The sequence below is a fragment of the Anabrus simplex genome, chromosome 6 (genome assembly GCF_040414725.1).
Source record: "Anabrus simplex isolate iqAnaSimp1 chromosome 6, ASM4041472v1, whole genome shotgun sequence".
Lineage (NCBI taxonomy): Eukaryota > Metazoa > Arthropoda > Insecta > Orthoptera > Tettigoniidae > Anabrus > Anabrus simplex.
The window spans coordinates 347,636,553-347,649,382 of NC_090270.1; the positions used below are offsets into that span (position 1 = coordinate 347,636,553).

General features: G+C 48.4%; 1 non-coding gene across 1 annotated transcript; it reads left to right on the forward strand.

The window, feature by feature from the left end:
- Nucleotides 1-6,522: 6,522 nt before the first annotated feature.
- On the forward strand, nt 6,523-6,641 carry LOC136876571 (5S ribosomal RNA). The gene has a single exon (XR_010860609.1). It is a non-coding gene; the product is annotated as a 5S ribosomal RNA (ribosomal RNA).
- The last annotated feature ends 6,189 nt before the right edge of the window (nt 6,642-12,830 follow it).

Genomic DNA, 12,830 nt, shown 5'->3' on the forward strand with positions numbered 1-12,830 from the left:
TATTATTTAGTATTTTCTTTACTGTTATTGCACTTGGAGTTTTCCTTAATCCCCTTGGCACAACAACCACCATCAAGATTTATATACTTTGTTATTATTATTATTATTATTATTATTATTATTATCAACATCGCCTTTATTATTCAGTATTTTCTTTACTATGATTACTCTAGGACTCTTCGCATCGTCCTGTGGAATAAAAAATAAAATAAAAAAACCCACCGCCATCCAGATGTATATACTTTGTCGTTGTTGTTATTATTATTATTATTATTATTATTATTATTATTATTATTATTATTATTAAGTTTTGTGTCTACTGCGCTTGCACTTGGAAGGTTCACATCATCCCCTGGAAACAACAACAACCACCACCACCACCATCATCATCATCAAGATTTATATTATTATTATTTATTTCCTTTTAAAGAATATTTTAATTCACTGCCCGTGCTAGCTCAGAGACTACGACTGCTCTTTCTGGGATATTTTGGTGGCCCTGAAAAGGGCCGTTTGGTGAAAGGTTCAGCGTTAAGCTAGCTCTGGACTTAGGCACGCTCCCCTCGGATGCGGCGGGCGAGCTGGATGTCCTTTGGCATGATGGTGACACGCTTGGCATGGATGGCACACAAGTTGGTGTCTTCGAAAAGACCCACCAGGTAGGCTTCGCTGGCCTCCTGCAAGGCCATGACGGCCGAGCTCTGGAAGCGCAGGTCAGTCTTGAAGTCCTGAGCTATTTCTCTCACGAGCCGCTGGAAAGGCAGCTTGCGGATGAGCAGCTCGGTGCTCTTCTGGTAGCGCCTGATCTCACGGAGGGCCACGGTACCGGGCCTGTACCGATGAGGCTTCTTCACTCCACCCGTGGCAGGCGCGCTCTTACGGGCAGCCTTGGTTGCCAGCTGCTTGCGGGGGGCCTTGCCTCCGGTGGATTTACGTGCAGTCTGCTTCGTCCGGGCCATGACGTACGGTACTCACTGTCGACACGCTGCAGGGAGAATAACAGGAGCTCGCTCCCGCTCGCCTTGTTTTATTCCTTCGCTTCCCCCTCCCTGTGCTGCTGCAGCGCTGCCATTCGCTAGCCAGTTGCCGACGTCACCGGGGCCAGGCTCGTTCAACAAAAGCACAGGCAAAAGCGGGGCCTGGCACATTCGAGCTCTGAACTCGCTGTTGTACTGATCTACCATGACCGGACGAGGCAAGGGAGGAAAGGGACTCGGCAAAGGAGGCGCCAAGCGTCACAGGAAGGTGCTCCGAGACAACATCCAGGGCATCACCAAGCCTGCCATCAGACGTCTCGCCCGCAGAGGTGGGGTCAAGCGTATCTCGGGCCTAATCTACGAGGAGACTCGTGGCGTGCTCAAGGTTTTCCTGGAGAACGTCATCCGGGATGCCGTAACATACACCGAGCACGCCAAGAGGAAGACCGTGACCGCCATGGACGTAGTGTACGCCCTCAAGAGACAGGGACGTACCCTTTACGGTTTCGGCGGTTAGATCTCTTCCGAGCGTGCTCCCGGCAGGGGGCATGCAGTGTTTAAAAAAAACGGCCCTTTTCAGGGCCACCACTTACCTCTCAAAAGAGCTTAGTGTCCCGTGTCCAGTACTCCTCTAGCATTGCTTGTGCAGCACTTCTTCCTAGGAGGTACTGTACTGTACACTTCTGCTCGAGCCCTGCAGAGAAGAAAATATGCCCTCAACGTTAGTAATGAAGTCTAGTCTGAAGTTTATTTTTAATGGACACTAGATATCTGTATCTGATCCTCTCTCTCTCTCTCTCTCTCTCTCTCTTTCTTTCTTTCTTTCTGTCTTTCTTTCTTTCATTTGGAAACTAATCACATGGCTTCTTTCTAAATAAATAAATAAATAAATAAATAAATAATTAAATAATTAAATAAATAATCTGATAACCTACTCCAGTTTTGAAGGTTATACCGTAAACTGGTATGATATTAAAAGTACTTCTTATGAAACCTTCCTTCCTTCCTTCCTTCCTTCCTTCCTTCCTTCCTTCCTTCCTTCCTTCCTTCCTTCCTTCAATAAATAAACTGTGTAATATATCTTTAAGTTGGCTAGGCTATTTTCTGTCCTAAACACTAAATTCCAGCATCTGTTGCTACTGAAGGGACACTAAACACAGTTCTTCTCTTTGTTGTTGTTGTTGTTGTTGTTGTTCTTCTTCTTCTTCTTCTTGGTTTCACTATTATTATTATTATTATTATTATTATTATTATTATTATTATTAGAGACTTATATGTACTGTACTGCTCTTTCTCTTTTGATACGTCTTTTACTACTGAGCAATAAAGCCTGACAAGCAACTCTTTCCTTAACCAGCTGGTGGCCCTGAAAAGGGCCGTTTTTTAAATTTTTGCCTGGGAAACCAAGGCTAAGGCAATTAAGCCTTCTTCTCGGTCTTCTTGGGCAGGAGCACTGCCTGAATATTGGGCAGCACACCTCCCTGGGCAATGGTCACACCAGACAGGAGTTTGTTTAACTCCTCATCGTTACGTATGGCCAACTGCAAGTGACGGGGGATGATCCTCGTCTTCTTGTTGTCACGGGCTGCATTGCCTGCCAACTCAAGAACTTCAGCAGCCAGGTACTCCATGACCGCAGCCAGGTACACGGGGGCACCAGCACCCACTCGCTCTGCATAGTTTCCCTTGCGGAGGAGACGGTGGATACGCCCGACAGGAAACTGCAGGCCTGCACGGCTGGAACGGCTTTTGGACTTGCCCTTAACTTTTCCTCCCTTGCCTCGTCCTGACATGATGCTCTGCTAGTCTGCTTCGCACCAAATGGTATTTTTCCGCAGGACCGTCTCGACTAGTGACCACCAGTTTTGTACTCTGGCAGGTTACGCGAGCCAGCGAGCCAGCCAATGAGGCTGCAGCTAGTTCGCCCCCATTGGCTAGTACGACACAGGCGTTTCGTTTGGATTCTCAGTAGCTACACGAGACAACCATGCCTCCTAAGCCAACAGCCTCATTCCCTGTCTATGCTCTGAACAGAGAAGATCTGCAGAGGTCCCAGTCACCGAGCGTGCACCCCGCTAGCCGCCAGCTCGCCCACACCTCCGCTCAATCTGCTGTTTCTGCGGTACCCTAGTACCGCCTCCTGCCACGTAGAGCGCTTCACCGGACTGCCTGCCAACGCGAGCCCCGGCTCGCTCTCCGCCAGCTACTCCAGAGTCGCCCGGCAACGGCCGCCATCTTGCGGTTTCCAGGAAGGTCCGACCTGCTGGATACCGTCTTGGAGCCGACTTTCTGCGGTCCCCCATATTGGCACCAGCTACTCGTCAGTCCACTTCGCCCAGCCCAGCCCTGCCGTCCGCCTGCTAGCCCACAGGGCCTGGGTTCTACGGAAGAGCAAATACTGTCAGTCCAAAAGAGCTATTTGTCTGTCGCTCGGTGCGTGTCAGCTCGCGACTTGTCCCGGCGCGACCCGGTTACAACTACACCTGGCGCGACTGGCACCCCCCGAGCGCACCCAGCCCTGGTCCTCTTCGGAGTTTGACCACTAGTGCTAGCTCCCATCCTTCTCCTATCTCTACACCCGCTCTATTCTTTTCTCATTCTTTCTCTTCTCTCAGTTCTTCCTGCTTCTTTTCCTTCCCAATATGGATAACCCTGGTGGACTGAGTAGCTGGGGCCCATATTCGGACTTCTACCTTCCGCTAAACATAATTTTTCAAAATTCTACCCCTGGCCCAAATGACACATATTTGGTTGTCTGTCCTCCTACCGATACCTCCCCTGACGCCCTTAGGCGCCATCGGATTCGTATCGCTTCCGCTCTATTCTCCTGCACTCACTCCATCCTCCGTATCGATGAGGAAGACATGTCTCGTATGATATTCATCTTCCCCTCCTCCCAAAAGGCTGCCAACACTGCTCAAGACCGTCTGCTAAATTCCGGCATTCCAGTCGTCCCTTCCACTGCTCTCCCCGCTGAAAGCGAAGAAGATGAAGAAGAAGCAACGGAAGAAGACGGCAACAAGGAAGCAGCGAAAGAAGACGAAGAAGAACCCTCCTTCGAGCGTCCCTTCCGCTATACTTCCAGGAATACCCCGTTTCCCATTGCCCCTAAAAACACTTTTCTTCTCATCCCCCTCACCTCTCCCGGCCCAGTTCACCTCACCCGTCAGGCCATCATCACCAGTATTCAACCTATCATCAGTAAACATGTGGCTGTTATTGAGGAGACTCACAACAGTCACATGCTCATCACCCCCCTCCATAATAAGTCCATCTCGGTTATCCTCAACAGTCTCCAGAATGCTGACATTCCCTCTCCAATAGTAATCAATCCAGTCAACAATTCCTGCCGTAAAGCCAATCCTAGTCGCACTGCTCAAGCCCCCACCACTCAAACTAAATCCCTCCAGACCGACCCTATCAAATCTTCGCCTCAATCTGCTCAAACCGACCCCTCACCTATTCTGACTCCAGACCCGCCCCCGGCCACCCCTCCACCACCCCCCAAGCTCACTACTGCAGCCACCCAGACCAGAAGAAGACGCCGCCGGAAGCCTGCTCCGAAGCCATCTTCTAGCCCCAAACCAGCCAGCCAGCCTGCCAAACCTGTCTCCCCTTTGAAACAGGCCCCGTGTCCCACCACCTCCCTGGTCCTGCAATGTTACAACTGCCTCAACCTCCATCACACGGCCGCTTCGTGCACAAATTCCATCAGGTGCAATCGATGTGGTGGCCCCCACCACCACACAGAATGTACTATACCCAAAGACCAGGCGAGGTGCGCAAATTGCCAGGGGAATCATGCTGCCTCTTTTCCTGGCTGTCCCTTTATTAAAAGGGCAGTCAGAGACCACTATCGGCGCGCCAAGCATCTAAACCTCCCTCCCCCTACCAAAACTTTCTTTCCTTCTTCTTCTCCTCCTCTATTGCCCACCCCCCCAGTTCAAGACCCCGCCATGCTCTCCAGCCTATTGCAATATCTTTTAAATTTAACCCAACTGTCAACCATGATCCCAGCCATGCCTAATCGACAGCTACTCATCAAGTAAACTGACTACATACCTCCCCGCCAAGCTACTATTCCCTGTCATGCCCTCCTGACAGCTACTGGCCCCCCGACCTCTTTCATGTGACATCGCCTACCATTGTTCTCCTCCTCCCCAGATCAATTGCCTTCTTCTTTAAACCAAGAAATTGAAACCAAACCAAACAAATCACCTTCTTTTAATAAACCTTACTCCCCTAGCACTAGTCTCACTTGAATTTTTAATAGCTCAGTGATGAGGGGTTTTCTGCTCTGACATGGCGGACTTGCTCCGTCATCGACAGATTGATTTCGCCCCGCCAGTGATACGCCGTGCTTCTGAACCAACGTCATCGTTACCGATGAGTAGAGTGGCCGAAGTGTGCCACGGGACTCCCAGCTACAAGACAACAACAAAAAAAAAAAAAAAAAAATGCCTCCTAAGACTAGCGGAAAGGCCGCCAAGAAAGCCGGCAAGGCCCAGAAGAACATCTCCAAGGGAGATAAGAAGAAGAAGCGCAAGAGGAAGGAGAGCTACGCCATCTACATCTACAAAGTACTTAAACAGGTACACCCTGATACTGGCATCTCCAGCAAGGCGATGAGCATCATGAACAGCTTCGTCAACGACATCTTCGAACGTATCGCCGCTGAAGCTTCCCGTCTGGCCCACTACAACAAGCGCTCCACCATCACTAGTCGGGAGATCCAGACTGCCGTCCGTCTCTTGCTGCCCGGAGAGCTGGCCAAGCACGCCGTCAGCGAGGGCACCAAAGCAGTCACCAAATACACCAGCTCCAAGTAAGGAGCTACAGGGAATAACCACCCTTCTTAAGAAACGGCCCTTTTCAGGGCCACCACACCTTTAAAAAAAAGAGCAGTTGTGTTAGCCTCTTACCCTTAAGCAAACCAAAGGCAAGTGAAAAGGGGGACATCACATCAAAGTGGTTAGCATTGTTACTTTAAGGTCAAAAGAAATTAGAAAACCTCATAATAATAATAATAATAATAATAATAATAATAATAATAATAATAATAATAATAATAATAATAATAATAATAATAATAATTATAATAATTATAATAATAATAATCGTCGTCGTTAACACCATCATAGCCGGACGGATTATTCAGTCCTTTTGCCGCTTGAAACGACAATCGCACCGCCGTCAAGAACAACAACAACAACAACAACTACTACTACTACTACTACTACCACGGGGCCCTGGGTCTTTCTTTCTTTCTTTCTTTCTTTCTTTCTTTCTTTTCTTTCTTGAGGAGATTGGTTGGGATTGAATGTAGGCCCTGGGTCGAGTTGGGGTTAGGTTACGACGAAGTGAGGTTAAAACTACTCGGGTTAGGTTCCGCCGCGCCCCGCCGCGCGCGCTCAGTACCGCCCTCGTACGCTCCTCCGTCGCGATCTCCGAGCAAAGTCTCGTCTCGACAACGCGCCCGCCCACCTCCAAAGAATAAATAACCGTTGCCTTCTGTACACATGCATCTATGAAGACTTCCTTTCTCGCCAACGGCCATACCATGTTGAATACACCGGTTCTCGTCCGATCACCGCAGTTAAGCAACATTGGGCGTGGTCAGTACTTGGATGGGTGACCGCTTGGGAACACCACGTGCCGTTGGCTCAATTCCCTTTTTACCTACTATTCTGATCTCTAAATAACCCTTTATCATCAACTTTAGCCTTACGGCTGCACAAATGTCGAAATTGATCGATTTTTGTTACATGTGAAACTAACCAGATGTTCTTAACTTTCCAACATGATTCAAGTTTATTGTAGATACTTAACTTCCTCCGAGGTGCCCGCCTAACCTGACCTGACCTGATGATGATGATGATGATGATGATGATGATGATGGTTATTATTATTATTATTATTATTATTATTATTATTATTATTATTATTATTATTGTTATTATGCGAGAGAGAGAGAGAGAGAGAGAGAGAGAGAGAGTGTGTGTGTGTGTGTGTGTGTGTGTGTGTGTGTGTGTGTGTGTGTGTGTGTGTGCTGTTATTTTTCTTTTAGGTTAGTGCAGCTTAGTGCGCCCTGTCTGTAGGAGGCCCCTCATGGATACTTAACTCTTCATTCTACTACGTCCTATTTCGCGTAAGATTACAGGTAAGAAGGGTAATCAGTGCCAGGGCGGAACGTGGGTTCGAATCTCCCTGCCCGCCAAGAAAATCGCGAGGAAGATGGTTTCCAAACAACGTCATCGACACTGTCGTGATAACAATGAAAGCCGTGTCCTAGCAACCGCACGCCGCATGTAGCAGCCCTTCAAAGAGGCGAAAAATGATTTCATTTTATGTTCTTTCAGGTAAGATAAGATACTATCGCTGACCCGTTGATATAACGACGACGTTCGGTAATAAGTTGCAAGTCTGTTGTGCGCTATTCTCTGCAGGTAACTGGGCGTCTCTCATAAGCTTGCTTACGAACGATGATGTACTAGTGCAGGAGAGTGACCCTTGTGCGCGTGTTCCGACAAATCGTAGCATTGACTCCCAGGACTTTGCATTTCTACCTAAGATGAGACGGTTTCCTAATAAGACTGAGAAAGTAACGTTTTCGACGACAAGTGTTAGTTGAAAGTGTCGTGACGTTTTAGGTTAGGTGACGTGAGGAAAGTGCTCGATTTCAGTAGCCTGCACGTCGGCTGACCGACCTTTCGGCAAGTGATGAATTCCATAGAACTAACCTCAACTCCCCATATCATTACCGTTACCGTCCTGGATTTAAATAGGCCATTCTGAGCTCAACTTGGCGAGTTCGATTCCGGTTCACTCCCTTGGTATTTGAATGGCCAAACACGTCGGCCTCATGCCTGTAGATTTACGGGCACGTAAAATAGAAGAACTCCTGCGGGACAAAATTTCGCCTCAGCGGCGTCTCCGGAAACGGTAAATAGTAGTTAGTGGGGCGTAAAGTAAATAACATTTTTCACTACCTACCACTACTAGTTCCTGTTAGGCCGGTAGGGATTTTTCGTACTTCGGCAATAATACGTCCATTTGCCCAGCACCTGAACACTGCGTACCTGTACGTCCTACTTTTTCCTCCTTACCTTAGTACTACCGGTTAGAATTCAAAGAATAGGGAGGTTAGGTATCCTGCGTCTAACACGGTCGCCCTTTCACTGCTACCCGGGTCCTATATCCTCTTTTCTGCTGAAGACAAACACCTCAACTTCTCTTCTTAATGTTATTAACTACAATCATCATCTTCATTACCTGATTGCTTTCACGAGTTCGCAGGAATTGATAGGCCTAGAATGGAGACCCTGTTCTAAGACATGATTGCAGCGAACCGAGAAAAGGGGCATAAACTGATCGTGGATCTGCTAACTTCAAGCTAAATTACGCACACTTTTATCATCACCAGTCTTGAAAACTGGGAAGGAGGCCTGCATCTTCTCATTACAGGGTAGATGCTAGATATTTCGGGTGCAAGATACTGCAGGTTAGGCTTGGATAACCTAAACTAATTAAGAAAAAATAAAAATCTTGAGGTACCGTACCGGTACTGGTCTGGTCTAGTCATACGAAGAGTAACCCTAGCGCAGCTGGCCTAAATACCATCAGGTCCCTTTACGCATATCCTCCCATGAATGTAAATGACTCGGTACCCCTCATTACGGTACTTCAATTGATATTTGAGGGAAGAGGACTCCTAATCCTCCTGTTTTCTTCCCAGGGTATTCTTTTACAGCACAAACTTGAGTAGTAGTAGTAGGAGTAGTAGTAGTAGTAGTAGTAGTAGTAGTAGTAGAAGGAAGGAAGGAAGGAAGGAAGGAAGGAAGGAAGGAAGGAAGGAAGGAAGGAAGGAAGGAAGGAAGGTTGTAGTCAGGAAGGGCATCCAGCCGTATAATCACACCGAATCCACATGGCGAGAGAAGTTGTGTTAACCGTGCATCTACCCTGTGTTAGATCCTTCCTTCCTGATTTCCATCTGCAAGTAAGAATTGAACGTCCAACGTGTTAACCCAACACGTATTCCTGCAATTCCCGGCGTCGTTCGGACCAGGAGAAAGAAAGAAAGAAAGAAAGAAAGAAAGAAAGAAAGAAAGAAAGAAAGAAAAAGTTCCTTACACGTCGAAAGGGACATAGCATTCTCGCGGTTTCGCACTTTACTGACCTTATTCTTTTTTGAGGTTAGGTATGCCGCTGTACTTGTAAGTCAAAGAAGTAATTGCGTAGCCTTTTTGTAATTACATTCGACGTAACCTCAAACTTTAATACTATTATTTGAAGTCAGTTCACGCGATCGTCTTCGTTCTATGCTGCTAATAGTGTGATCGATTCTCGGCGCAGCCAGTAGGTTATTTTAAGGAGGCATACTCTCACTTAATGGCAGCTTTGAGACCAAAGGTCGGTTACGAAAGTTAGGTAAAAGTCGTCGTCGTCGACATAGTAGTAGCGGTAGTTGTTTTTTTTTAAATAGCCTTAGCCTACTGTTGTTGTTGTTGTTGTTTGAGTCACCAGTCCGTAGACTGGTTTGATGCAGCCCTCCACGCCACCCTATCCTGTGCCAACCTTTTCGTTTCTATGTAACTATTGCATCCTACATGTGCTTGTCATGTCCGTACCTTGGTCTACCCCTACAGTTCTTACCGCCTACACATCGTTCTAAAACCAACTGAATAAGTCCTGGGTGTCTTAAGATGGGTCCTATCATTGTATCTCTTGTTCTCATCCAATTTTTTCTGAAGTTGTTCTCTGTAGGCAGCTCCCTCGGAAGCTTCTGTCTACCTCAAGCTGTCCAACTTGAGGGAGGACGCGATCGGCTGTAATATTGGAACAATTAGTAATACCGCCTGGTGTAGATATACTATATATGGGCTTCTTTTCGATTGTGAATAGGCCTAGAGATATTCGGTCCTGGCTTTGTTGCCCGGGGTAGGCGGGACGTTTCTACCAGGCTGTGCTTCCCTCCTACAGGTCAGAGACAAAGTCTTTTGTGAGACTTAACCGGCTGTCTTCCGGTCTGGGCCTTTAGGTACGCCCTGAAATACACCTAGACGTTCTAGGATTCCTCTTTAACTAGGCTTCTCTTCTCTTCCCTTACAAGGGCCTTAAAACAGCAGGAAGTGAGAGAGGGTACCTGACCGTGAGGCAAGTGCCTATGGCCCTAAATACTGCGACTAAAATGAACTTAAAGAGCTAGCAAGAGACCTGGAATCTGACAAGTCGTGGAAACTAGTCCCTAATTTATATGTTTCCTTCTTTATGCCCTTTTATGCAATGCTATTAGAGGCAGATTACGGTGGGTCTCCTTGCTACTGCAGAAATCCACCTGAAGGCCGAACGTCCCTTGCTCTCATTCGAAAGTGGCTAGAGTCCACGAACAGTTCTCTGCCTTGGCAGCTAGAGGAAGGATGGGACTTCCTTCAGGTAAGCGGTGGTCGCTCCCGGGGGCGTCGCGACGACGGCGGCTGCCCCTAAATGTCGGCATGGAGAGGGAGCTGAGGAAATGCTGTCCATGGAACACACCTGCGCCAGGACGCCCTGAACAAGGCGGGCAGCACTTCTTTCATTTGAGGAGCAGCATTAATCCTTTGGCTATCCCTTCCTACCTTGAACTAAACCTTCCGCCGCCCCCACGGGACGCAGGGTGCACGAGAAAGGAGCTAGGAAGCACGTCCCCAACTTATCGCCGCGCAGCCCACCCGACAGCTAGCCTCTGCTGTTTCCTGCGCGGTCCGAGTAGCCTGATACACTCCGCCATTCGGGAAAATTTAACACATCACACATTCGCACATTCGCAGCTCAGCGCTCGTGCAGTGCAGTCCTGTAAGCACTAAGCTCCGGCTACCAAGAACCCAGCACCCAGAACGCTAGTTACCCTGCCGCTAACTGCGATACCTACGCTCCAACCAAGATTTAGGGTTCTATCAGAGAGCCCCTTCACCACGGGAATAGGCCACCTGCAACACAGCCTATTTCAAATCAACAATCGCTAACTGCCACCAACAATAGGCAGAAACTGCAATCGCCTGCTAGCCAAGTTACGGCAGGCCCAAGCAATTTGTCAGAGCCCTCAGTGTGGTCACTGGTTCGAGGCTTGTCCCGTTGAGATACGTCAAAACTAAACCTGCTTCGACCGTGCCCACTGAGTGAGCACCTAACAGCGCGCCGGTCCTCTTATTGAGTTTGACCGTTCCAGTGTTTTATCATAAACACCCAAGTCTCCCCAGCCCATACCAGCCGTCAGGACCACCTTGGTGGATTGAGTAGCCAAGACACTGACATTCCCATCTCAAACCATGTCCAGGAAACCCCCAACCACCCCCAATTTCGACCAACCTCTCCAAATTCGCACCAATAACCGTGACACCTGGTACGATCCTTTTATTTTTCCAATGCCTTACGACCAGTACCCATCCAGACACACCCGATTCCACCACCGCCAACGCACATACCTAGCCATCCAGCCAGTCATAAAGCACGTCCAGCTCTTAGAGGAGCTCTCTAATGGATGCATAACTGTTTTCCCTATGGATATTGAGGGCAGCTATAGCGCCATTCTCGAACACCTAAAAACTAGGGACATCCGTTACAGAGTATGTATTGGGTACGCGCCAGACGCCGAAGTAGCTACCCAAACTGAGCTGGACGCAACACACACACCACTAACATTCACAAAAACCACACAAACTCACTTAAACCAAGAGCACCAGACAGTACAAACAGACGACCCTCCAATCATCTTGGACTCACCCCTCTCCCCCCCGCCAGAATCCGAACCCGGGACTGAGACCCCATTAATCTCACAACCGGGCACGGAAACACTCCCCCCCCCACCAGCATCCGAACCCGGGACTGAGACCCCATTAGTCTCACAACCGGGTACGGTAACACACTCCAGATACACTCAGACTGGGAGCAGGCGTAAAAAACCTGCCCCTAAGTCAGCGCCGCTCACATCCAACACCTACACTTCAGAGACACGAACACGCACCCCCCCTCACACAACACTCATTACACAGTGTTTCAATTGTCTTCGGTTGAACCACTCTGCAGCCTCGTGCTCAGAGGCTCAGCGGTGTAATCGGTGTGGCGGTCCCCATCGTCACACTGAGTGCACTGTACCACGCAGCCAGCCAAGGTGCGCGAACTGCCAAGGCAGTCACGCCGCCTCATTTCCTGGCTGCCCGTTCTTGAAGAAGGCAATTCGAGACCATTACAGACGCGCCAGGCACTTACAGGCTCACCACTACTCACCACAGACACCACTCAGCCATAATACACTTCACCATTCGAACCCAGGACCTTCTACCAACGCCCATACGACCCAGCCCTGCCAAGCTTCCCATGCCCTGATCAGTCTTCTTACCAAGCTAATATCAACTCCGGATCAGCCTCTACTTCCCATGCCTGCCAAGCAACTGATCCTCAACTAAATTAAATCCCGCCCTGCATACCGCCCCCGCCCAGTAACAAGCAAAGACCTCACTCCTCACTTCCTTAAAGCACTGGAACTCACGGAATCCGAGGCGGGAGCACTACTTAAATGCTGCTAACTAACAATGCTGTACTTTCCAACTTAACACCTATAGATGCTGTAAAATTATTACTTAACATCCGCAGATACTTGCACTTTAAAGTAAAAGTGCAAGTTGCGAACTGTTGACACGATGAAGCGTTACAGACTTCCAAACGTAACATATGCTAGGCAAACCCTGCTCCAACAGGGTGAGCCACATCGTCCACAAAAACAGCTGTGCTAGCCATGGTTACTGAATGTAAATTCTCCTAGGTACCAACACACATACATACTACTTACACAAATAGTTAAGCAACATCGGGAATGGC